The 26,275-nt window shown below is 45.4% G+C and overlaps 1 protein-coding gene across 4 annotated transcripts in view; it reads left to right on the forward strand.

Annotated features, from left to right (window-relative positions):
• The window catches only part of ipo11 (importin 11), a 294,939-nt gene continuing 268,664 nt past the window's right edge, over positions 1-26,275 (forward strand). For all 4 annotated transcript variants that reach the window (XM_078397369.1, XM_078397338.1, XM_078397349.1 and 1 more), the window contains exon 1: positions 1-121. The gene's annotated coding sequence lies outside the window, so the exon portion shown is untranslated. The remainder of the gene's footprint in view (positions 122-26,275) is intronic.

The raw sequence follows: 26,275 nt of genomic DNA on the forward strand, positions 1-26,275 counted from the left end.
GCCGAGCTCCGCCCAGCGCGGGCGCTCTTTGCTCTCGTCGCTGCTGGTTGATGGCGCGGTCCTGTCCGCAGCGTGCAGACGCTGAGCTGGAGTCGGCGTGAGGAGGGCATCGGCAGAGCAGGTACAGTAACGCAAGTGCACGGTCAACATCTGGTCCCCGCTCCTCCGGCTCTGCAGGGAGCGCCGATTCAGGTGCAGCGTTCAGCCCCCCGGGCGTTTGCAGCAGGTTGCAATGCAGGAGGGGGGCGGCGAACCTGCTGTGGCGATGGCCAGACCCCGGTCGGCCCATGGACTCCAGCCAGTGAACCCAATCAACCCTGGGATCCCAAATATCTGATGGTCTTCGTCTTAAATCGTGTCCATAACCTTGTTCGGGTGGTTTCCTCTATCCTCACCACGAGGGGTCAAAAAGGCTTTGGGCACTTTGGCCTTCATCAGTCAGAGTAGAGAAGTTGGGAGGTCATGTTGCAGTTGTATAAGACGGTGGTGAGACCACATCAAGAATATTACTTTCAGTTCTGGGCACCATGTTTTCGAAAAGGTATTGTCAAGCTTGAAAGGGTTCAGAGAAGACGAGAGGGTGTGAGCTATAGGGTGAGGTTGAGTAGGTTGGGACTCTATTCCTTGGCATGCAGGAGGATGAGGTATACAAAATCGTGGGAGGAATGATCGGGCAGATGCACGGTCCCTTGCCCAAAGTAGGGGAATCGAGGACATTTCAAGGTGAAGGGGAAAAGATCTAATAGGAATCTGAGGGGTAACTTTTTCACACAAATGTTGGTGGGTGTATGAACAAACTGCCAGAGGAGGTAGTTGAAGCTGGGACTATCCCAGAGTTTAAGAAACAGTTAGACAGGTGCATGGATAGGACAGGTTTGGAGTGATATGGACCAAGCGCAGGCAAGTGGGACTAGTGTAGTTGGGACATTGTTGGCCGATGTGGGCAAGTTGGGCCGAAGGGCCTGTTTCCACACTGTATCGATCTATGACTCTAAGAACATCCTATCCAATTAGATTTAGGTGCTCATGCTCATTTTGTTCAGTGGAGTTACTGAGCAACAATTTCTTGTCTATTTCACCCCATAGTGAAATATACATAGTCTAATTGCAGCGAAAAACAAATATCAGGAAAGATTTGCATTTATCCGGTACCGTTCTCTTCCATTTTAGGAAGTCCCAAAACACTCTATTCCATTGATGAGCAATATTTGAAGGGTAGTTAGTCACATCTATGATTGGAAGAAATGTGGTCGCCAATTTTTGCTCAGCAAGCTCCTTCGAGAACAATGTCCAGATAGTCTGGTATAGTAATTGTGTATGAAGGATAAATATTAAACTCCCCTACATTCCTCACTATTTATCCAAAATAGCTTAATGGGAATTCTCATATCCAACCCTGAGGCGAAAGGCACTGTTTTAAATCCTGTTGTAATTCGATGTAAAAGTAGATTTTCTAGTCCTACACAAAGCAACATGGAATCTTAAGTGTCCTGTGTATTAAAGCAGAAATTTCCTTTTGTTTATTCCATCTGTTAGCCCTTTGATCAAGCCTTGGCTCAACATATTGCCTTTCACTTCCAAACTTTGGATGACAACTGTTTAAATCACAATTTTAAAACTACTTTAGGTGCATGTATTTAAACATGGTCTGCCTCATGTCCAGAGTAATAGATACCTTGAAAGTTTAGTTTTGACGTCAAAGAGTAATATATATGGTATGGCACCTACCACTTGGTTTTCACTGTTTCATTTTTATTTGCTCATTTGCACTTATATTCAGGAAATACTCCTAAAATATACCAAAATGGCCTTGGTAAAATAGTTGCAGCTTGGATGCAGTTTCCCTTAAAGGTATTCCACTGAACAATTTGGAATTTTAGGTATGTTGTTTGATGAAATTTATTTTGGTTGTTGTAGATTAGTGAACTTTGGAAGTGCTGGGACCAAAGGAGGTTGTTTTGTTGAAGCGGGCTATTTATGAGTAAATCAAAGTCCCTCTCTCCGTTGCCTGTTTGGCGAAGATGCAGAATTTCCTACCTTCCTTACTCCCTGTGGTATAAGATTCTACTTATCAAATGTTAGTACTCAGCACGCTGTTCTTCTTGCGGAAAGACTGGAGTAGCATAAAGGATTTTAGACAGTTTGATTAATAACTAAATTTATTTTAATATTGTTACAAAATAAATGTTAGGACAATAATGGTAGTTTTCCTGTTTGTAAAAGGATCTTTTTGTTTGAGAAATTTAACGTACATTGGTTTAATACCTAATTAGACAATAGGTGGAGGAGTAGGCCATTCGGCCCTTCGAGCCAGCACCGCCATTCACCGTGATCATGGCTGATCATGCACAACCAGTACCCCATTCCTGCCTTCTCCCCATATCCCCTGACTCCGCTATCATTAAGAGCTCTATCTTACTCTCTCTTGAAAGCATCCAGAGAATTGGCCTCCACTGCCTTCTGAGGCAGAGAATTCCACAGCTTCACAACTCTCTGTGAAAAAGTTCTTCCTCATCTCTGTTCTAAATAACCTACACTTTATTCTTAAACTGTGGCCCCTGGTTCAGGACTCCCCCAACATTGGGAACATGTTTCCTGCCTCTAGCGGGTCCAATCGCTTAATAATCTTATATGTTTCAATAAGATCCCCTCTCATCCTTCTAAATTCCAGAGTATACAAGCCCAGTCGCTCCAGTCTTTCAACGTATGACAGTCCCGCCATTCCGAGAATTAACCTCGTGAACCTACACTGCACTCCTTCAATAGCAAGAATGTCCTTCCTCATGTTTGGAGACCAAAACTGCACACAATACTCCAGGAGGAGCTCTCATACATTGTTGCATCAGGATCCAAAGTGCGGAGCCCAAATTTCGAGAGTGACATTTGAATTGGGAAACCAACTGACTCCAAGAAATGATTGACACCTATTGAGCGGTCGGCCAGAGTTCATAGTCATTATGATAATCCCCTACCTGCACCATCAATCTGACCTAATCATGACCACTCAGAGAAAAAACAATTCTACCTCTCAAAGCATCTTTTTAAACAAAAACCATCCTCGTGTAGAAACAAAGAACTGTAGATGCTAGTTTATACCAAAGATAGACACACAGTGCTGGGGTAACTTAGCGGGTCAGGCAGCATCTGTGGAGAAAAAGGATGGGTTTTGTTTTGATCGGGACCCTTCTGGGCATCACTGGCAAGGCTAAAATTCATTGTCCATCTTAATTGTTCTTGAGAAGATATTGATGAATCACGACATTGGACTGTTACTGTCCTTGAGAGTAAATGTACTCTCAAACAGCTGTTGTGAGAAGGGGTTCCTGTGACAATGACGAGGCGGTATTTCCAAATCTGGATGGTTTGACATGTACAAGAATCTGCAGGTAGAGATATTCTTATGTGCCTGCTACTCTGGTTATCGGTGGTAGAGGTCCTTTCCCAACTTGTCCATGCCATCCAAGATGCCCCATCTACGCAAAATCCATATCCTCTGAGATGTAACCCCCGTTCCTACATCTCCTCCCTTATCTCTATCCAGGGACCTCGGGAGTTCTTCCAAACCTCAACAACTGCATCCGGTGTTCTCGATGTTGCCTCCTGTACAAAAGCTTGACAGTACATACCTTCAAAGTCAGTAACAACTTCTTCCCCCATAATCAATCTATTGAGTTATAAGCCAAGGTACCATCCAGATCTCCTAATCTACCTCATTGTGGTCTTTGAACTCTTTTTAAATCTGCACTTTCTTTGTGGCTGTAGCATTATTTTCTGCACTCTGGTTATTATTTTTTTGTACAACCTGTTGTGTATGCTTTGATTGTATTCATGTTTGGTGTAATTTACCTGGATAGCATGCAAAGCCTTTTACTGTGTCTCTTTGCACGTGCCAATAATATATCAATACCAATACCAGTGTTTTGCTTAGGAAGGAAGTGCAGATACTGGTTTACACTGAAGGGTAAACCCAGGGTTTTTGGTTAGGGAAAATACTGACCCTTACCGTGGGGATGATGGTATCGGCTATTGTGGCAATGAAGTCCGTAACCGCTTCCGCAAACTCATTTACGTCTCTGGAACTTGCTTGGAACATATTCCAGTCGACTTCGCTCAGTGCATCTTGCAGCATGGCCTCTGAATGGTCAGCCCACCGTTTTACATCCCTCGTCACTGTCGCTTCCCGTACTATCCGTTGTTTGTACTCCGGCAGCAGGAAAATGGCAGCGTGGTCAGATTTTCCAAAAGGAGGGAGAGAAACGGCCTTGTAGCCTTTCCTGAACGGCGTGTAGCTGTGGTCCAAAGTTCATACCATCATTGTACCGGTGCCAAAGAATGCCTCTCCAGCGTGTTTAAATGACTACCGACCGGTGGCCCTCACCTTGGTTGTCATGAAATGCTTTGAGAGGCTAGTCAAGAAGCACATCTGAGCCCTCCTTCCTCGCAACATGGACCCACTACAGTTCGCATACCGTCCGAACAGGTCCACGGATGATGCGGTCTCCCAGGTTCTACACACCGCTCTCTCTCATCTGCACAGTCAGGGGGGCTATGTGAGGATGCTGTTCATTGACTTTAGTTCAGCATTCAACACAATAGTCCCCAGCAGACTGGTTGAGAAGCTGCTGGAACTGGGGCTTAGCACCCCTCTGTGTGCCTGGGTCCTGGACTTTCTCACTGCCAGGCCCCAAGTGGTCAGGATGGGGGAACACACATCTAGCTCCCTCACCCTGAACATAGGATCCCCCCAGGGCTGCGTCCTTAGCCCCCTACTGTACTCCCTGTACACACATGACTGTGGGGCCAGGTTCAGCTCAAACTCCTTCATCAAGTTTGCTGATGACACTGTGGTGGTGGGCCGGATCTCCAACAACGATGAGAAGGCCTACCGGGAGGAGGTGGCTGATCTGGCACTCTGGTGTCAGGACAATAGCCTCCTCTTGAATGTCACTAAAACAAAGGAGCTGATTGTGGACTTCAGAAGGGCTAAACATCCAAGGACGTACACGCCACTGGAGATAAATGGGTCTACTGTGGACAGGGTGAGCAGTTTTAAATACTTGGGAGTCCGCATCACAGAGGATCTGACGTGGGCAACGCACATTGTCGCACTGGTGGGTAAGGCTAAGCAGCACCTTTACCACCTTTGACAATTGAGGAAATTCAGAGTGTCTCTGAGGATCCTTCATTGCTTCTACTCTGGGGCTGTAGAGAGCATCCTGTCCGGCAACATTACAGTCTGGTTTGGGAACAGCTCTGCCCAGGACAGGATGGCCCTGCAGAGAGTAGTGCGTTCGGCAGAACGCACCATGGGAACTACACTCATCCCCCTGCAGGACCTATACATCAGGAGGTGCAGATCCAGAGCAAGCAAGATCATGAGGGACACCAGCCACCCCAGTAACGGACTGTTCCAGATGCTACGATCAGGCAAACGCCTCCGCTGTCACGCTGCGAAAACGGAGAGGATGAGACGGAGCTTCTTCCCACAGGCCATCAGGACTGTCAACTTTTATAACCCCAGAGACTAAATTTTTGTCGACACTAATAGTAACTTATTAACTTTATTTATATGCTGTAACTGTAATTTTTTTTGTGCACAACCCGCAGGCATTGCCACTTTCATTTCACTGCACAGTATGTGTATGTGACAAATAAATTTGACTTGACTTGACTTGAGATAGACGCAAAATGCTGGAGTAACTCAGCGGGACAGGCAGCATCTCTGGAGAGAAGGAATGGGTGATGTTTCAGATCGAGACCCTTCTTCAGACTGAGAGTCAGGGGAGAGGGAGACATAGAGATATGGAAGGGTAAGGTATGAAAGTGATAAGAAGATGAATTACTTGTATCAGTAAGTGGATAGCATTTCAAATTGCAGCAAGGGCACAAGTGGAGGAAGATTCAAAAAGGGAGCTGGAAAACTATTTGAAAGAAAAGAATTTGCAGAGCTATGTAGAGATGAAAGGGGAAAATGACTCGCTGGATTATTCTGATGTACAACCCGTAGAGATTTGGCCTTCTCCTATGCTGCAATCATTTCTGTGCCAAACCTTCTGATGAAACTTCTGTCACAGTATCATTAGGACAATGAAGGACATCACACAAAACAACACATATTTAAAAAATCCAATTCAGACCAAGTCCTTTTCATCTGTCACAACTCTGTTCACTGATCCAAATTGAACACATATCTGATAACTCCTAACCCAGGCAACATTCTGTTAACCCGCAGCTCAGTTCTTGCTTCCCCTCCCCCCAGTCGCAACAGGGTGAGTCCCCCTAGTCCTTGCCTTGCACCCCATCAGCCATCACATACAGCACTTAATCCTCCGACATTCCCACCACTAGCCATATCTTCCCATCTCCACCCCTTTCCACAGAGACCATTTCCTCCACAACTCCCTGGTTAACTCATCCCTTCCTGTCCAAACCATCCCTTTCCCATCCAAATGCAGGAGATGCAACACCTGTTCCTATACCTCCTCCCTCAACTCCATCCAAGGACCCCGATTATCCTATCAGATGAAGCAGAGGTGCACTTGCACCTCATCCAACTTCATCTACTGTATCCGCTGTTCCAGGTGTGGACTCCTGTATATCGGTGAGACCAAGCGCAGGCTCAGTATTATTTCGCTGAACACCTCCGCTCCACTTACAGCCCAGCAGTATGAATATTGAATTCACTAATTTCAAGTAACTTGCTTTCTTTCTCTCTCTGTCCCTCCCCCATCGTAATTCTCCGACGTTTCACTGTGCTCATTAAATGTTACTGATTGTATGCCTCGTTGTCACCTTCCCCTCAGTTAACAATGAACTATTTTCCTTGAACATTTTCCCCTTTGATCTGTCATTTTCACACCTGAGACTTCCATATCTCTGTCTCCCTCTCCCCTGACTTTCAGTCTGAAGATAGGTCTCAACCTGAAACGTCACCCATTCCGTCCCTCCAGAGATGCTGTCTGTCCCACTGAGTTATTCCACTGAGTGTCCATCTCCAGTGTGCTGTTTTTTCAGTTGAAATTTGGCCCTTTTGTCAATCAGGGCTGGTTGTGTGGCTGAGCCACACAGTTTGTTGGAGATGGTAAAGAAGCCTCGCACTTTTGTGGTGCAAATGTTACTGTGCCATTTATAATGGTATGTCTATGTGTCACTGTTTCTTAGGTCCACCTGCATTCAGGCATGGACTGATTTATTTTCCAAATATATTTTATATTCCAAATGCAATTCAGAATTGTATGATTATCAGTATGACATAACATTTTTGCTTCAATGGGCTGGAATAATTGATTTCCAGCAACCACAATCATTTTCCTTTGTGTCAAGAGTTTTTCCTATATGTACCAGCAGCAAAACAATTACTGCTCCAGTTTTACAAGCCCATTAACACAATAACGTATAAACAAATATCCAATAATCAGTTATACAATAAATTAATTTCGTAGATGTCAGTCAAGTCTTTTACCATCTGAATTGCTTCCTGTTCCGAAGGCATGGATTTTAAACAATCATCCATGTAGAAGTTGTTCTTTACCGTGTTTATTGCCTCTTGCAAAAAGTATGCTCCGTTACACTCAGCAATCTTTCTCAATGCAAAGTTTGCACAACTTGGTGATGACACGGCTCCGAAAAGATGTACCTTCATACGATATTCAACAAGATCTTGTTGCACATCATCGTCGGGCCACCACAGAAATCGCAGATAGTCAATATGCTTTTCTGATACCTTGACCTGATGAAACATTACTTTGATATCCGCCATCAAAGCAACTGGCTCTTGTCTGAATCTGATGAGAACTCCTATGAGTGAGTTAGTTAGGTCTGGACCCTGTAGCAGTTGGCAGTTAAATGATGTACCCTTAAAGACTGCTGCACAGTCAAAGACCACTCTTATGGTTCCTTTCTTCGAGTGATACACCACGTGATGAGGGATGTACCAGAGTTCTCCATCACTTCGATTCAGCTGGTCCATTGGTACCTTTTCAGCATAACCACTATCAATCATTTCTGTGAGGAAAGATGTTTTTTCATTACAAAACTTCTCATTCTTATTAAACTTGCGTTTCAAGCTCTGGATACGCTGCTCTGCTATGCAACAGTTGTTCGGCATGCTGGTATTCTCCTGCCTGAAAGGTAAGTATAGACAATAATGTTCATCTGTCATCCTTGCCGAACAATTCATAATATCCATGAACTTTGCGTCTTCTCTGGACATTTCTTCCTTTTCCTTGCTGGACCCTTCATTGAAGTCATGATTGTATTGTTTGACCAGAGGTTACTCCAGACTCGCAATGGATATTCGATTGATAGCCGCAGCAGGAGAGCCACTTCCATCCCTGCTGTTGTGGTCTTTTAGACAATAGACAATAGGTGCAGGAGTAGGCCATTCAGCCCTTCGAGCCAGCACCGCCATTCAATGCGATCATGGCTGATCACTCTCAATCAGTACCCCGTTCCTGCCTTCTCCCCATACCCCCTCACTCCGCTATCCTTAAGAGCTCTATCCAGCTCTCTCTTGAAAGCATCCAACGAACTGGCCTCCACTGCCTTCTGAGGCAGAGAATTCCACACCTTCACCACCCTCTGACTGAAAAAGTTCTTCCTCATCTCCGTTCTAAATGGCCTACCCCTTATTCTTAAACTGTGGCCCCTTGTTCTGGACTCCCCCAACATTGGGAACATGTTATCTGCCTCTAATGTGTCCAATCCCCTAATTATCTTATATGTTTCAATAAGATCCCCCCTCATCCTTCTAAATTCCAGTGTATACAAGCCCAATCGCTCCAGCCTTTCAACATACGACAGTCCCGCCATTCCGGGAATTAACCTAGTGAACCTACGCTGCACGCCCTCCATAGCAAGAATATCCTTCCTCAAATTTGGAGACCAAAACTGCACACAGTACTCCAGGTGCGGTCTCACCAGGGCCCGGTACAACTGTAGAAGGACCTCTTTGCTCCTATACTCAACTCCTCTTGTTACGAAGGCCAACATTCCATTGGCTTTCTTCACTGCCTGCTGAACCTGCATGCTTCCTTTCATTGACTGATGCACTAGGACACCCAGATCTCGTTGAACTCCCCCTCCTCCTAACTTGACACCATTCAGATAATAATCTGCCTTTCTATTCTTACTTCCAAAGTGAATAACCTCACACTTATCTACATTAAACTGCATCTGCCATGTATCCGCCCACTCACACAACCTGTCCAAGTCACCCTGCAGCCTTATTGCATCTTCCTCACAATTCACACTACCCCCCAACTTAGTATCATCTGCAAATTTGCTAATGGTACTTTTAATCCCTTCGTCTAAGTCATTAATGTATATCGTAAATAGCTGGGGTCCCAGCACCGAACCTTGCAGTACCCCACTGGTCACTGCCTGCCATTCCGAAAGGGACCCATTTATCCCCACTCTTTGCTTTCTGTCTGTCAACCAATTTTCTATCCATGTCAGTACCCTACCCCCAATACCATGTGCCCTAATTTTGCCCACTAATCTCCTATGTGGGACCTTGTCGAAGGCTTTCTGAAAGTCGAGGTACACCACATCCACTGACTCTCCCTTGTCAATTTTCCTAGTTACATCCTCAAAAAATTCCAGTAGATTTGTCAAGCATGATTTCCCCTTCGTAAATCCATGCTGATTCGGAATGATCCCGTTACTGCTATCCAAATGCTCAGCAATTTCGTCTTTTATAATTGACTCCAGCATCTTCCCCACCACTGATGTCAGACTAATTGGTCTATAATTACCCGTTTTCTCTCTCCCTCCTTTCTTAAAAAGTGGGATAACATTTGCTATCCTCCAATCCACAGGAACTGATCCTGAATCGATAGAACATTGAAAAATGATCTCCAATGCTTCCACTATTTCTAGAGCCACCTCCTTAAGTACTCTGGGATGCAGACCATCAGGCCCTGGGGATTTATCAGCCTTCAGTCCCATCAGTCTACCCAAAACCATTTCCTGCCTAATGTGGATTTCCTTCAGTTCCTCCATCACCCTAGGTTCTCCGGCCCCCAGAACATTTGGGAGATTGTGTGTATCTTCCTCAGTGATGACAGATCCAAAGTAACGGTTTAACTCGTCTGCCATTTCTTTGTTCCCCATAATAAATTCCCCCGCTTCTGTCTTCAAGGGACCCACATTTGCCTTGACTATTTTTTTCCTCTTCACGTACCTAAAAAAACTTTTGCTATCCTCCTTTATATTATTGGCGAGTTTACCCTCGTACCTCATTTTTATGCTGTCCCTGACTTCCCTTGTCAGCCACAGGTGTCTCTTACTCCCCTTAGAGTCTTTCCACCTCTTTGGAATAAATTGATCCTGCAACCTCTGCATTATTCCCAGGAATACCTGCCATTGCTGTTCTACCGTCTTCCCTGCTAGGGCCTCCTTCCAATCAATTTTGGCCAGCTCCTGCCTCATGCCTCTGTAATCCCCTTTGCTATACTGTAATACCGACACTTCCGATTTTCCCTTCTGCCTTTCCATTTGCAGAGTAAAACTTATCATGTTGTGATCACTGCCTCCTAATGGCTCTTTTACCTCTAGTCCCCTTATCAGATCAGGATCATTACACAACACTAAATCCAGAATTGCCTTCTCCCTGGTAGGCTCCAGTACAAGCTGTTCTAAGAATCCATCTCGAAGGCACTCTACAAACTCTTTCCTGGGGTCCATTTCCAACCTGATTTTCCCAGTCTACCTGCATGTTGAAATCTCCCATAACCACCGTAGCATTACATTTTTGACACGCCAATTTTATCTCCTGATTCAACTTGCACCCTATGTCGAGGCTACTGTTTGGGGGCCTATAGATAACTCCCATTAGGGTCTTTTTACCCTTACAATTTCTCATTTCTATCCATACTGATTCAACATCTCCTGATTCTATGTCACCCCTTGCAAGGGAATGAATATCATTCCTTACCATCAGAGCAACCCCACCCCCTCTGCCCACCTGTCTGTCTTTTCTATACGTTGTGTACCCCTGAATATTCAGTTCCCAGCCCTGGTCCTCAGAGGGCCATAAATAACCCATCCCAACGAGGTTTTCATGGTGTACGGTCCATCTCCTTGGCTGTTGACCAGCTCCCAAGGTTCCAATACTTTAGAAGCATTAGTTCCAATGAATAGGTCAATGCCAGAGTCTATTTCAGAAATCTTGACATCCTTCAAGTAAGGCCATTGCTTCAGGTCTTCTTGTCTGGGAATGTTTGATTGTGAAACAGGAATGGTCTTATTGGTAAACACATCGGATAGTTGAACAAACTATCATTGCTGTCCAGACCAGATATTTCCAAACCTGAAATAATACGACTAGTTACAGAATTCTCTTGATTTTTGGTATGCAGGAGAATCCTCTTCTTTCGTCCTAAAATTTTCAGCCTTCTTACCAGGCTTTGGTAGACGAACTTCCATTATCCAAAAATGTGTATGTTTGCAACATTGTACTCCCATTGTGGCTCTTTACTTGTACTGGAACGATTGAGAAGATGCAAGTTTCTTCACCGGCCCCGATATGTCCACACATCGGAGAAAGAGGAGCAGCATCACTCTGGCTCGCCTTTTCCTTCTGATCTATTTGTACTGGCGGCTTTTCTTTATCCTTTAAAATGGTGGCGCTGCCCTAGCAGCTGTGGCTTACCTGCAGTCCGTTTGTCTTTGTTTTTTTGTCTTAATTGTAGTGTTTAGATGTGATGTGGTGTTTTTTGTGGTTGTGTACTATGTGTGTGGGGGGGGGGGGGGGGGGAGGGGACTGTAAAATTGTAAATTTGTCTCTTCCAAATGGAGACCCGACCTTTGTTTTCTGGGTGGTGTTTCTGTTCCTGCTGCGGCCTACCATCGACGAAACACCTGGAGCTGGCGGCCTCCACCTGGGACCACCTGGGCTCTGGTTCGCAGAGCCCGCGGACCGGACTTACCATCTGCGGAGCCGGCTGTCTTCGGAGGCTGCGGGAGCGGCTGCGATTCGCCTTTGGCGTGGGCCACGTGGATGGCGACATCGGGAGGTCCAGCAGCGGCAGCGTGTTCGCCCACCCGGATCGCGGGGCTTGGTTCGGCCTACCGCGGACATTTCACCGTCCCACGCGGCCTGAAATACGCCGTGGGATTTTTCTCTGCTCGGCGGGGGCTTCAATGTCAGGAGCCACGACCGCCCCGACGTGCAGCGTCTTCGCCCGCCCCGGATCGCGGGGCTTGGGTCGGCCCGCTGCGGACCTTTCACCGTCCGGTGCGGGCTGGCGAGTTCAACAGCCTGACCGCGGGAGAAGACGGCAGGGGAAGAGAAATTACATTCTGGCCTTCCATCACAGTGAGGAGGGGACTGGAGGAGACTCACTGTGATGGATGTTTCTTTTTTTGTTTTTGTTTTGTGTTGGTTTGTGGTTGTGTAATTGCTTATTTTATTACTCTTACTGTTGGACTGTGGGTGACGAAATCTCGTCCAAAAGACTTGTTTTTTGGATGACAATAAAGGTAATTCTGATTCTGATTCTGATGTAAAGTATTCTGGGATGATTTCCTCTGCATGTAACACATCAAACGATTCTCGCATCTTCTCATGTGGCCTATCTTTAAACATCCAAAGCAGATTCTCTTATCCTTTAAGAAATCCATCCTTTCTTGGTACTCCAACTTTTTAATCTGCCAACACTTCTCCAACGCGTGACCCCTTCTATTACAGAACAGACAAGGGTCTTGGCGATAGGTACGTCAGGTTTCTTTCCTTTTGTTGTCAGATTTTCTTGTGCCTGTGCTTCGACAGGTTCTGTATTTGTAGCAAAACTGATTCTGGCCGTTTTTGGCCTTTCTCTTGGCTTCGTGAAGGTAGGGCCTTTAACAGTTGCTGTTTTTTAAGCCTCCTCAATATTTGCATACAGTGGATCTCATAGTATCATTACTTGTACCTTTATGAAGTTTACCAGGTAGGGAAATCTAAGTGGACGTTCTTTGCTTCCCTTAATCTCATATGCCCGATCTCTCCACCTTTCCCTGAGCTAATAAGGCAGTTTTAGAAGGATGGTCTTCAGATGAGAGGGGACATTCATTTCATCCATACATTTGAGATGTTCCATTGCATTGTACCAACCTTTAAGGAATAGTGAGAACTCTTGTAATGTCTTCATGCCAGGCCAATGCCGTGGTAATATAAGCAGTGGCAATCTTCTGCTCATTGCCAAAATGCTCTTGAAGCAGTTTCCTTGCCTCCTGATAACCCTGCTCCGAAGGCAAGTGTTGACATCTGCTGACTAAGTTTCTTGCTTGTCCTTTTGTATGTTGTTCCAGGAAATGATAACGGTCACTGCCATCATCAGCCTTTCTTTCTACTCCTCTTTCGAATGCCTTGATAGAAAGTTGATACTGCAGAGGATCACCATCATACACAGGAATGTCTTGGTGGTAGTGGAAGAAAATTTTTGTTTAGCCAGAAGAACGGTGATTTCATTTTGCCTACGCCATATGTCATACGCATCACTTTGGCCTCCATCATAATGTTCAGGGGGTTTAATACGAGCACGCCCTTGCTCACCTCTATGTTCCGAAGGCCTTGCTCTGGCCCCTTGAGGAGGGTGTTGAGTTAGATGTGGCGTATCACTAGCTTTAGCATATCATCTCAAAGTTGTTTGTTTCGGTCTCACAGCCTGTTACTCCCGACCATACCAGGATCTAGCTGCAGATGGTTCCAGTTCAGCTGGCAATTGGTTTTGAGCAGCTCCCCTGCCCAGATAAGAACTCCTATCAGATACTATCGAGCTGCTTCTTGATTTCGGAACACCAAGTACACTGAGTTTCTTCTTGGCTGTTGCCATTTCAGTCTCTAGTCACAATCTTTCTTTCTCTCTTCTCAATTGATCATTCCTCTTCTTCCATTCGCTCTCTATTGCCAATTGTCTTCTTTTCTGTTCTTCTTCCATCTCTTCCAATTGTCTTCTAATTGTCTTCTGTTCCTGTCGAGCTCCTCTTCCATCTCTAATTGGCTTCTCTTCCGTTCTTCCAATTCGAATTGCTGTGCCTCAATCTCATGCTTCTGTTCCAAGAACGCAGCCTGCCCTGCCAGAAGAGCCAGTTTGACCCCAGCCTCCTTACGAGCAGAGCGCATCGAAGATGCACGAGATTTGATGCTCAATTTAGAGTTTGAGAGATATGAAGCACTATCTCCAGGTCTGATAGAGTCTACGTCTACAGTACCCTGGCATAAGGCGCTCTCGACATTGGGGGGGGTGGTCCCATGACCAACTTGGTATATCCTCGCATTGACTTCTTGATCAAATTCATCGAGAGCATCCCCGACCTGGTGCATCCATTTGTCTTGCCTTTCAAGTTCTCCTGCAGATGGCTGTAATAGTCTCAATGCTTCATATTCTTCATTGATTTAGTTCTTGAGGTGGTTAAATTGAATCGTGTTGAATCGTACCTCGTGTACCATTTCAGCTGATTCCATTAGTTCTTTAGTGCTTTCCATTAACCTGTCAGCTTGTTTCCATTTACTTTTATTTTTTTCATATTTTTCAAGGGTTAAATTAAGAACTATGGTCGTAAGCTTGATTGCCCTTTTTTCCACTTTAGGCCTTGTCGCCATCTTGTGACTGAACATCAGATTTAGTCACAGACATACTGCAGGCTTGCTTCAAAGACGAGCAGACGTGTCCTTAACTTCCTTGGAATGCAAAACAAGACATATAACCAGCTTCACTCAAGGTCATTTCTTTGTTCTTAGCATTCCAAACTTTTGAGTACCAGTTACGGAAAACAGCTTTCCAAAAAAGCTTACTGCAATTAACAGGCTTTCTTATAAACCAATTTAACGCAGATATCGATTCCATAGGCTTCAAAGCTTAGCGACAAACGATCTATCTGGTTTCAATCGCTAGAAAGCTTCAGTCTCTATACAAGAGCTAATTATCTTCAAATAACTCTAAGAGACAGATTTATGTTTTGCTCACTGAGGATAGTTCCTTATCTATTCACTCTGTGTGAGAAAACTCTTGCAATAAATCACTCCAGGACAGTTAAGCTTTTATGCTTCGTCAAACACGAAGGCAAGTTCTGGCTTACATTCTTGCAGAGTAGATTCAAACGGTTCGCTCCAACTATGGCAGATTTACGATGAATCTACGATGTCACTATTTAGATTTTGACAATGTAACGGCTAGCTTCTCGTCTTCATAAAGCCCCCAAAAAAGCTTACCGTATGACGTAGAAATGGGAGCAGATACCTTTCTTATGCAAATAACAACAGAGAGCTCTCCACGATGTAGTAGTTAGTCGTTTATTTGAAGTTGCAATAAAACATATTGACATATCTCGTCATTGACTTATTTCTGACTTGTTAACTTGTGGTAAAAATCTAATATCCTATCGTCATTCGTACGTGACTTATGACTTAATAAAATCTTATTATTTTAGCAGCCGTCTAATTAAGATTCTTCTTACCGACCTTAATGTCAGCAGCTTGGCGCGTACACACACCCACACACACACTAAAGCATTACGTAAGTGTTAGGCACGTTATACTAACGATCTGGTCTCGCACATGGCACCTCCCAGTGTTATACGTAAGCATAATATTAACCTCTTAGTGTCCAAATAATACAACAGGATACAAAGTAATATAATAATATACTAAAATAATTAATAACGCAAAATGGCTCCTACAGTAGGAAAATAAACTGCAGATGCTGGTTTAAATCGAAGGTAGACACAAAATGCTGGAGTAACTCTGGGTCAGGCAGCCTCTCGGGAGAGAAGGAATAGGTGATGTTTCGGGTCGAGACCCTTCTTCAGACTGATGTCAGGGGAGGGGGCGGGACAAAGATAGGACGTATTTGGAGACTGAAAGACTAGTGGGGGAACTGGGGAGGGGATAGAGAGGGGAAGCAGGGACTACCTGAAATTAGAGAGGTCAATGTTGGGGTGTAAACTGCCCAAGCGAAATATGAGGTGCTGTTCCTCCAATTTGCTCTGGGCCTCACTCTGACAATGGAGGAGGCCCAGGACAGAAAGGTTAGATTGGGAATGTGAGGGGGAGTTGGTGCTGAGTAACCGGGAGATCAGGTTGGTTAAGGCGGACTGAGCGGAGGTGTTGAGCGAAACGATCACCGAGCCTGAGCTTGGTCTCGCCGATGTAGAGAAGTTGACATCTGGAACAGCGGATACAATAGATGAGGTTGGAGGAGGTGCAGGTGAACCTCTGCCTCACCTGGAAAGACTGTTTGGGTCCTTGGATGGAGTTGAGGCGGGAGGTAAAGGGACAGGTAGTGCATCTCCTGTGGTTCCAGGGGAAAGTACCTGGGGAGGAGTGGTTTGGGTGTGAAGGGACGAGTGGACCAGGGAGTTACGTTGGGAACAGTCTCTGGAAAGCAGAAAGGGTTGGAGATAGGAAGATGCGGCCAGTAGTGGGATCCCGTTGGAGGTGGTGGAAATATTGGAGGATAATTTGTTGTATGCACGGCTGATGGGGTGGAAGGTGAGGACAAGGGGGACTCTATCCTTGTTACGAATGGGGGGAGGGAGAGCAAGAGCAGAGCTGTGGGATATAGAAAAAACCCCAGTGAGAGCCTCATCTATAATGGAAGAGGGGAACCCCCCTTTCCTAAAGAATGAGGACATCTCCGATGCCCTAGTATGGAAAACCTCATCCTGGGCGCAGATGCAGCGTAGACGGAGGAATTGGGATATATTCACAAAATGCTGGAGTAACTCAGCAGGTCAGGCAGCATCTCGGGAGAGAAGGAATGGGTGACGTTTCGGGTCGAGACCCTTCTTCAGACTGATGTCGGGGGTGGGACAAAGGAAGGATATAGGTGGAGACAGGAAGATAGAGGGAGATCTGGGAAGGAGGAGGGGAAGGGAGGGACAGAGGAGCTATCTGAAGTTGGAGAAGTCGACGTTCATACCACCGGGCTGCAAACTGCACAGGCGAAATATGAGGTGCTGCTCCTCCAATTTCCGGCGGGCCTCACTATGGAGGAATTGGGAGTAAGGGATACAGTTTTTACAGGAAACGGTGGGAAGAAGTGTGGTCAAGATAGCTATGGGAGTCAGTGGGTTTGTAGTAGATGTCGGTCACTAGTCTGTCTCCTGTGATGGAGATGGTGAGATCCAGAAACGGTAGGGAGATGTCGGAGATGGTCCAAGTATATTTAAGAGCAGGATGGAAATTAGTGGTGAAATTGATGAAGTCAGTGAGTTCTGTATGGGTACAAGAGGTAGCACTAATGCAGTCGTCAATGTAACTGTGGTAGAGTTTGGGGATAGGGCCAGTGTACACCTGGAACAGGGATTGTTCGACGTACCCTACAAAGAGGCAGGCATAACAGGGGCCCATGCGTGTGCCCATAGCTACGCCTTGCATTTGGAAGAAGTGGGAGGAGTCAAAGGAGAAGTTGTTGAGGTTAAGGACCTGCTCTGCTAGGCGGAGGAGAGTATTGGTAGATGTAAATTGGCTGGTTCTGCAAATTATAATAGCGGCAAGCAACTTTAAGCTCTCAACCATTAACCACTTCCGCACCATTGATGGTGATTGGGGCATGTATTGCATTATGCTTCCTGCAGTCATTAACTGGTTACTTTGTCTTTCTGACATTGAAGGGGAGGTTATTGTCCTGGTGCGATATCACTATAAAAGACACAAAGTGCTAGAATAACTTGAAGATTGACACAAAATTCTGGAGTAACTCAGGGGGATAGGCATTATCTCTGGATAGAAGGAATGAAGGGTCTCTTCTTAAAATGTCACCCATTTCTACTATCCAGAGATGTGGTCTGTCCTGCTGAGTTACTCCAGCATTTTGTGTCTATCTTCGGTGTAAACCAACATCTGCAGTTCCTTCCTACACATTGTGCTGGAGTAACTCAGCAGGTCAGGCAGTATCTCTGGAGAACAAGGGTAGGTGATGTTTTGGGTTAGGGTAGATTGTAGGGGGAGAATAAAGCTGGAAGTGAGAGGGGCAGGAAAAAGCAAATGAATGGAAGGGATAATATGCTATCGAGCAGCACTTGCTTAACAACAACCTCCTCATAGAAGCTCAGTTTGGGTTTTGTCAGTCACTCAGCTCCTGACTTCATTACCGACCGGGTCCAAGTATAGGCACTGGCTCGACTGGGAATCGGGAGAAATATCCTCCACAATTTGGAATCGTACCTAGCACACGGATAGATAGTTATGGTGGTTGGAGGGCAATCATCTAAGCCATAGGACATTCTGCAGGAGTTCCTCAGGCCCAACCATCTTCAGTTGCTTTGTAGTAAGGTCAGACGTTTACGAAAATGATCCCAGGATTGATTGGGTAAACATATGATGAGCGTTTGACGACACTGGGCCTGCACTTGCTGGAATTTAGAAGGATGAGGGGGGATCTCATTGAAACTTACTGAATAGTGAAAGGCCTCGATAGAGTGGATGTGGAGAGGATGTTTCCACTAGTGGGAGAGTCTAGGATCAGAGGCCATAGCCTCAGAATAAAAGGACGTACCTTTAAAAAGGAGACGAGGAGGAATTTCTTTAGTCAGGGTGGTGAACCTGTGGAATTCATTGCCGCAGAAGGCTGTGGAGGCCACATCAATGGATATATATTCCAGGTGGAGATAGACAGATTCTTGATTAGTACGGGTGGCAGGGGTTATGGGGAGAAGACAGTTGAGATGGAAAGATAGATCGGCCATGATTGAATGGTAAAGAGACTCGATGAGCAGAATTCTGTTCCTATCACTTATAAAGTAGAGGCATTCTCTAATGAATGCATAATGTTTAGTATCATGGACAATGACTCCAATAATTAAACAGTTAACAATCAAATGCAGCAAGAGTTGGACAATATCCAGGCCTGGGTCTGAAATGCGGCAAGTAAAATTTGTGGCACACAAGTGCTGGCAATAACGATATTGTGGCGGCACCCACTACAATATCCAAAAAGAAGATATTCAGTAATCATCCCATAATATCATTGGCATTATCATAATTGAATCTCCAATCAGCAGTATCGTGGGGGACCAGAAGCAACTGGAGTGGCGATTTATACAATGTGGCCAAATAAGCAAGTCAAGGTATGGGAATTCTGCAACGTTCCTCCTTACTCCCCAAAGCCTGTCCAACATCGACAAGCCTCAGATAGATACAAAAGGCTGGAGAAACTCAGTATCTCACTGGGAGAGAGACAGTATCTCTGGAGAAAGGAATAGGTAATGTTTCGGGTCAAGACCCTTCTTCATACCGAGAGGCAGGGGAAAGGGAAACGAGAGAAAGAGATGGTAAAGTTGGGATATGAGGATGTAACAAGTAAAATGGACAAGGGAGAGCCAGTGAATGTTGTGTATTGTTTGGCAGACAGGAAACAAAGAGTAGGAATTAACGGGTCCCTTTCAGAATGGCTGGCAGTGACTAGTGGGGTGCCGCAAGGTTCGGTACTGGGACCGCAGCTATTTACAATATACATTAATGATGTAGATCAAGGAATTAAAAGTAACATTAGCAAATTTGCAGATGACGCAAAGCTGGGTGGAGGATACTATGAAGATGTAGAGTGCATTGGACAGGTTGGGTGAGTGGGCAGATACATTCTAATGTGGATAAATGTGAGGTTATCCACTTTGGAGGCAAGAACAGGAAGGCAGATTATTATGTAAATGGTGTTAGGTTAGGAAAAGGGGATGTACAACGAGACTTGGGTGTCCTAGTGCATCAGTCACTGAAAGTAAGCATACAGTTACAAAAGCCAGTGAAGAAAGCTAATGGCATATTGGCCTTCATAATGAGAGGAGTATGGGAGCAAAGAGGTCCTTCTGCAGTTGTACAGGGCCCTGGTGGGACCACACCTGGAGTATTGTGGGCAGTTTTGGTCTCCTAATTTGAGGAAGGACATTCTTGCTATTGAGGTAGTGCAGCGTAGGTTCACGAGGTTAATTCCCGGGAGGGCGGGACTGTCATATGATGAAAGAATGGAGCAACTGGGCTTGTATTCACTGGAATTTAGGATGAGAGGGGATCTTAAAGAAACATATAAAATTATTAAGGGATTGGACACGCTAGATGCAGGAAACATGTTCCCGATGTTGGGGGAGTCCAGAACCAGGGGCCACAGTTTAAAAATAAGGGGTAGGCCATTTAGAACTGAGATGAGAAACAACTTTTTCTCACAGAGTTGTGAATTTATGAAATTCTCTGCCTCGGAAGGCAGTGGAGGCCGATTTACTGGATGCATTCAAAAGAGAGTTAGATAGAGCTCTTAGGGCTAGCGGAATCAAGGGGTATTGGGAGAAGGCAGGAATGCGTTACTGATCGTGAATGATCAGCCATGATCATATTGAATGGCGGTGCTGGCTCGAAGGGCTGAATGGCCTACTCCTGTACCTATTGTTTATGTATCTATGAAGTTCCTTTTCTCTAGATATGCTGTCTGATCTGCTGAGTTACTCTAGCTTTTTATGTCTATCTTCGGTTTAAACCAGCATCTGCAATTCCTACACACCAATAAGCCTCGTGTTAGGAGTATGATGGAATACTCTCCACTTGCCTGGATGAGTGCAGTTTCATCAATTTTAAGAAGCTTGACACCCTGCAGGACATAGTGTGAGTTTATAATTATTATTGTGGCATGTACTGAGGGTACAGTGAAAAGCTTGTGCTGCGGGTTGTCCAATCAAATTGTACTCTCCATGAGTGTATTCGTTCACAAATAAAAGAATGAAACGATTGTAAATAGATCATCTTCTGGATCGATCTACAATCTGTATAGCAAATAGAAAGTTGCAATGTTCTGGCACCATCCTAGAACTTCTAGTTCTCAAGACACTGAAAAGTGATCTTGGCCTAAGGGATATGCAGTTTCTTATTTTGAAACTTTCAGGTCCAATGTTTGATGGCACGAGATCAATGATGTGGGGGTGGCTTGGCCCAGTGTGATGCTGTTGCTTCTTTCTACTGCAGGTCCGTGCAGCAATCACCCGATCTACTCATTAACTCAGCTGCTATAGCGCCTCCATGGTAGCTCTTCTATTTCTCTTAGAAAATTACTCTGTCGGGTCTGAACATTTGGACTTATCATTTGAGAGAAAAAAAAATTGCGACTAATGTCAGCAGTTTCAAAAATAAACGGCTAATGTTTGATGAAATTTATTTTTTTGAATGACATTTCAACCAAGGCAAACTATTTTAGGGAGATGTAATTGAATGAGTATTGAAAAATAAAAATGTGGACAACATTTTACTCTGTGTAGTTTGTCCTAATGTTTTGCTGATTCAATTTAAAATTATTTTGCCTAATCAAAACCATCTAAAGGTATGTATCACAAAATGCTCGAGTAACTCAGCAGGTCAGGCAGCATCTCTGGAGAGAAGGAATGGGTGACGTTTCGGGTCGCGACCCTTCTTTAGACTGATATCAAGGGGGGGCGGGACAAAGAAAGGATATAGGTGGAGACAGGAAGACAGTGGGAGAACTGGGAAGGGGGAGGGGAAGAGAGGGACAGAGGAACTATCTAAAGTTGGATAAGTCAATGTTCATACTGCTGGGCTGTAAGCTGCCCAAGCGAAATATTGACTTCTCTAACTTTAGATAGTTCCTCTGTCCCTCGCTCCCTCTCTCCCACCCATGGGGGGGAGGGGTGGAGGGGGCGGAGGAGGGGAGGGGGAGAGGGGGAGGAGGGAGGGGAGAGGGGTGGAGGAGGGGAGGGGGTGGAGGAGGGGAGGGGGCGGAGGAGGAGGGGAGGGGGTGGAGATGGGGAGGGGAGAGGAGGGGAGGGGGGAGGAGAGTGGGGGAGGGGGAGGAGAGTGGGGGAGGGGAGGAGAGTGTGGGGCAGAGGGAGGGAGGGAGGAGGGGGGGAGGGTGAGTGGGGGAGGGGAGAGGGTGCTGCACCAATGCAGGTTTGTGCCCAACGGGTCCACTTGGTCTAGTCTATCCTAAAATAGAAGAATGACCCAAATTCTACATCATAGTGAAAATTATTCTTTTCCATTTATGAAATATTCCCAGTGCTCGAAACTGCCGACTCTTGGGATTCCAATTACATGAACAAGTATGTTTCTTATAGATAGACTTTTTGATTTCTTTAAGATATCAGTATAAATAATCATTCAAGAATAATCAATTGGTGGTGGAAATTAGAATCTGAATTCAAATTTCTTGCTTGAATCCTGTAGCTATAAATGGAATGCCCAAATCAAGAATAACATTTTGCAATAGCAAATCCATTTGCATGTAACTTAAGTTAATTTCATGTTTAATCAGACTGTATGATCAGTCTGATGAAGGGTCTCGATCCGAAATGTCACCCATTCCTTCTATCCAGAGATGCTGCCTGTCCCGCTGAGTTACTCCAGCATTTTGTGTCTATCTTTCATGAATTGATAACTTCTCACCAGCTATATGGTTTTGGGCAGTTTTGTGTCTTTCATTACTGTGATATTAATGCTTAACAAGTCAAGCCCTTTAGCAATGTTGTTTCCCAACCTTTGTCTTTTTAGTCAAGTCTAATGTCACTGAGCAAATATTCATGCTACAAATTGGTTGAGTGCCTGGAAAGAGGATGGAACAGACGATAAGTGAGGTTGTCTTTTCTTGGACTTTCCCCAGACTAGGGCAATGCTGATTTGTCCCCACATAGGGCTTCTTGGACATTTTATAGTCTTTGCTATATGATTCAATATTCTCATTGCAAAATTACCATTTTATTTGTTAGATGTTTAATAAAACTACTTTTAACGTGCACAATTGCTAAGCTGAGTTCTTAATTCGTAAATGCAAATTTCCGCAGGTTCAGTTACAGTTTAATTGAATTCAGTTTGTTTGTGCAGTAAGTAATCGGTTTAATCATTTCAAGTGACATAATTTTGTAGTTTTACAGCCGCAGTGGTTATACTGTTGCTGTTCAGCAGAGGGCAGCAATAACTAAACAACTCACGATATAACACTTTTTTTTAGCCTACGGATTTGAAAATCATTGTACCGAAGTTACTTCCAGTGCCAAGTTGTTTATGATTGATTCTGGCACAAAATAGTTGAACATGACATTTTGCTGCTTCAGTGTAATTCGGCAAAGCTCTATGAAATGACATTGAGAAATATCTACCTGAAACAGCTGAAAAGATTTCAAAATTTCAAGCTTTATTCCAGCTTTGTTGACTATCAAAATGGTTGGGCTATATGAAAGCCCCTCATGCTCAGGTACATTCAGATACAATTAAAAGTCAATTAAAAGATTACAACTTTTAATTGGTAAATAATAAAAATAGTAAAGCAAACTTCATTCAAAGAATTTAATCTCTTTCCCATGCACTCTTTGTTTAAATGAATGGGCTTAGTGTTCCTGCATCAGCAAGTGGAGTTTAAAGAGGCAACGTTCCCTGACCAAGCGTTGAGTGAATCAACCAGTTGTGGTGTACCGCAACTTTCCATGTAACTAAGTTGCAGACAATAAAGGGTGCAAAGTGCTGGAGTAACTCCGTGTGTCAGGCAGCATCTCTGGAAACAGAGAGATGACATTTTGGGGCTGGACACTTCAGATTTATTTTGGGGTGGGGTGGAGGGGGTAAACCAGTATCCGCTCTTCCTAGTTTCCATAGAAGTGCACAGATAATTTGTGCCAGCACATTCAGAACTTATTTGATGACAAACTGTCAGCATTTCCCATTAGCTTTGAATCCAATAAGTGAAAATTGTAGGTTAATTAAGAGTGTTTGTACTGGAACTAATTTTTATGTTTAAATTAGTTGCAATTCCATTCAATGCTCTTTGGAACACAAGAATGACTGAAGAATTAACAACACAAGAGTGATAACATTCCTTAAACTCTCGGGAAATCTAACACACATCAGTTGGAACGATATGATACGATAAAACTTTATTCATCCCCGGAGGGAAATTGCTGACAATCACAACATACAAGGTGCACAAAAACTTGAAATTAAAAGTGAAAAGAAAAAGACAAGCAACTGTTGGGTGGCTGGTGTGTGAGTTACTCCAGCTTAATCACTTGATATGCTGATCGTCACCTGCCGCACCAGAGACAACAAAATACTGGACTTACTTTATGCCAACACCAAGGAGGCATATAACTCAGCACATCCTCCCCTCCCTGGGGAGATCTGACCACAACATGATCCATCTCCAGCCTGTGTACAAGCCTCTCGTGCACAGGCAACCAGCGGTGACCCGCACAGTTAGAGGATGGTCCGAGGAGACTGAGGAGACTCTGAGAGACTGTTTCGAAACAACTGTGTGGGAGGAACTCTGTGATCCCCATGGAGAGGACATTGACGGTCTAACCCAGTGCATCACGGACTATATTAACTTCTGTGTGGAGAACACTGTACCCACGAGGACTGTACGGTGTTTCTCCAACAACAAACCCTGGGTCAACCCTGACATAAAGGATCTCCTTAAGGAGAAAAAGAGGGCCTTTAAGTCGGGAAATAAGGAGGAGCTGAAGGCTGTGCAAAAGGAGCTGAGGAGGAAGATCAGAGAGGGGAAGAACAACTACAGGAAGAAGATGGAGGACCAGCTGCAGAGGAACAACATCAGTGGAGTCTGGAGAGGCCTCAAAACCATCTCTGGTACAAGGAACCGGACTCCCGGGCCATGGGGGACCAGAAGTGGGTGAACGATCTGAACCTTTTAGAAACATAGAAACATAGAAAATAGGTGCAGGCGTAGGCCATTCGGCCCTTCGAGCCTGCACCGCCATTCAATATGATCATGGCTGATCATCCAACTCAGTATCCCGTACCTGCCTTCTCTCCATACCCCCTGATCCCTTTGGCCACAAGGGCCACATATAACTCCCTCTTAAATATAGCCAATGAACTGGCCTCAACTACCTGTGTGAAAAAAAACATTCTCATCTCGGTCCTAAAAGACTTCCTCCTTATCCTTAAACTGTGACCCCTTGTTCTGGACTTCCCCAACATCGGGAACAACCTTCCTGCATCTAGCCTGTCCAACCCCTTAAGAATTTTGTAAGTTTCTATAAGATCCCCCCTCAATCTTCTAAATTCCAGCGAGTACAAGCCGAGTCTATCCAGTCTTCATATGAAAGTCCTGCCATCCCAGGAATCAATCTGGTGAACCTTCTCTGTACTCCCTCTATGGCAAGAATGTCTTTCCTCAGATTAGGAGACCAAAATTGTACGCAATACTCCAGGTGTGGTCTCACCAATGCCCTGTACAACTGCAGCAGAACCTCCCTGCTCCTATACTCAAATCCCCTCGCTATGAATGCCAACATACCATTCACTTTCTTCACTGCCTGCAGCACCTGCATGCCTACTTTCAATGACTGGTGTACCACGACACCCAGGTCTCGTGTCATCTCCCCTTCTCCTAATCGGCCACCATTCAGGTAATAGTCTGCTTTCCTGTTCTTGCCACCAAAGTTTGATCAGTCACCCACCCCTCCCCCGGTCCAGTCACCCCTGCTGCAGCCCCCCTTGTCTGCACGTCCAGTACACTGCCCCACCTCCCCTCCCACAGCACTTGGGTCACAGTCACCACCCACTGCTTCTGCCCCAACCCCACCACCCCCACCTCCTCCCCCCACACCACCCCCCCCCCCCCCCCCACACCCCTCCTCCTCTCACACCCTTGAGCACCCAGCCCCTGTGCTCCAATCTGTCTTTCCCCACAGACCAGGTGAGAAATTAGCTCAGAAAGATCAATGCGAGGAAGGCGGCTGGTCCGGACGGCATCAGCTCGAGGCTCCTCAAGTCCTGTGCAGGCCAGCTGTGTGGAATAGTGGAGCATGTCTTCAATCTGAGCCTGAAACTGGGGAGAGTTCCACAGCTGTGGAAAACATCCTGCGTGGTACCGGTACCAAAGACACGGCACCCAAAGGAACTCAACAGCTACAGGTGGCACTGACATCACACCTGATGAAGACACTGGAGCGTCTGGTCCTCGCCCATCTCCGCCCCCTGGTGAGACCATCAGTGGATCTGCTGCAGTTCGCCTACCAGACTCGCATCGGGGTGGAGGATGCCATCGTCTACCTACGGAACAGAGCTCTTTCACACCTGGAGAAGCCGGATAGCACTGTGAGAATCATGTTTTTTGATTTCTCCAGTGCATTCAACACCATCCAGCCGGGGCTTCTGGGGGGCAAGCTGGAGCGCACAGGAGTGGATCACCACCTCACATCCTGGATTCTGGACTACCTCACCAACCGACCACAGTATGTGAGGACAAAAGACCTGGTCTCGGACAGGGTGGTCTGCAGCACAGGGGTTCCGCAGGGAACAGTGCTAGCTCCATTCTTGTTCCCCTTGTACACTGCGGAC

Source organism: Rhinoraja longicauda, chromosome 1 (genome assembly GCF_053455715.1).
Source record: "Rhinoraja longicauda isolate Sanriku21f chromosome 1, sRhiLon1.1, whole genome shotgun sequence".
Classification (NCBI taxonomy): Eukaryota; Metazoa; Chordata; class Chondrichthyes; order Rajiformes; family Arhynchobatidae; genus Rhinoraja; species Rhinoraja longicauda.